Source organism: Saccopteryx bilineata, chromosome 12, assembly GCF_036850765.1.
Source record: "Saccopteryx bilineata isolate mSacBil1 chromosome 12, mSacBil1_pri_phased_curated, whole genome shotgun sequence".
Classification (NCBI taxonomy): Eukaryota; Metazoa; Chordata; class Mammalia; order Chiroptera; family Emballonuridae; genus Saccopteryx; species Saccopteryx bilineata.
This window is the reverse complement of record NC_089501.1, coordinates 23,646,565-23,647,691: the sequence shown is the minus strand read 5'-3', so window position 1 is coordinate 23,647,691 and position 1,127 is coordinate 23,646,565. Positions and strand designations below refer to the sequence as shown.

General features: G+C 45.7%; 1 non-coding gene across 1 annotated transcript; it reads left to right on the top strand.

Moving 5' to 3' along the window:
• Positions 1-629: 629 nt before the first annotated feature.
• TRNAS-AGA (transfer RNA serine (anticodon AGA)) lies at positions 630-705 on the top strand. Its single transcript has one exon. It is a non-coding gene; the product is annotated as a tRNA-Ser (tRNA).
• The last annotated feature ends 422 nt before the right edge of the window (positions 706-1,127 follow it).

Below are 1,127 nucleotides of genomic sequence, written 5' to 3'. Positions count from 1 at the left end.
GGTCAGGGCACTTTTGAGGAAGCAATCAATGAACAGCTGGGGTGTCGCAGCGAAAAACTGATGACTGATGCTTCTCATTTCTTTCCGTTCCTGTCTGTCTGTCCCTGTCTATCCCTCTATCTGACTCTCTCTCTGTCCTGTAAAAAATAAAAATAAAAAATGAAACCTAAGAAATCCAAATGACTTTTGTTCCTATAGAGAAAGAAAATTTAAACACAAAAACAGCAGAAAAACATGAAGGTGAGGTGATGTATCTATCTACAAGCTAAGAAACAAAAAGGACTGCCAGAAAACCACCAGGGAAGGAGAGGGCATGAAATAGATTCTCCCTCACAGCCTTATAGGACCCGACCTTGTTGACACCTTGATCTAAAATTTCTAGCCTTCAGAACTGTGATACAATTAATTTCTGTTGTTTAAGCCACCCAGTATGTAATACAAGCATACCTTGTTTTATTGACCTTAACTTCATTATGCATCACAAATACTGAATTTATTTTACAAATTAATGGTTTGTGGCAACCCTGCCTTAAACAAATCTATTGGCACCATGTTTCTAGCAACATTATCTCACTTCATTCTCTATATCTGTGATGGTGAACCTTTTTATAAAAACTGCCTACTTTTAGGCCCTGGCTGGTTGGCTCAGTGGTAGAGCGTTGGCCTAGAGTGCAGAAGTCCTGGGTTCGATTCCCGGCCAGGGCTCATAGGAGAAGCGTCCATCTGCTTCTCCACCCCTCCCCCTCTCCTTCCTCTCTGTATCTCTCTTCCCCTCCCGCAGCAGAGGCTCCATTGGAGCAAAGATGGCCTGGGCGCTGGGGATGGCTCCTTGGCCTCTGCCCCAGGCGCTAGAGTGGCTCTGGTCGCAACAGAGCGACGCCCAGGAGGGGCAGAGCATCACCCCCTGGTGGGCAGAGCGTCATCCCCTGGTGGGCGTGCCGGGTGGATCCCAGTCGGGTGCATGTGGGAGTCTGTCTGACTGTCTCTCCCATTTCTGGCTTCAGAAAAAAAAATAAAATAAAAAATAAATAAATAAATAAATAAAAAACAAACAAACCAGAAAACCGCCCACTTTTGCAGTGCTGGTCAACCTGGTCCCTCCCACCCACAAGTGAGTGTTCCTGCTT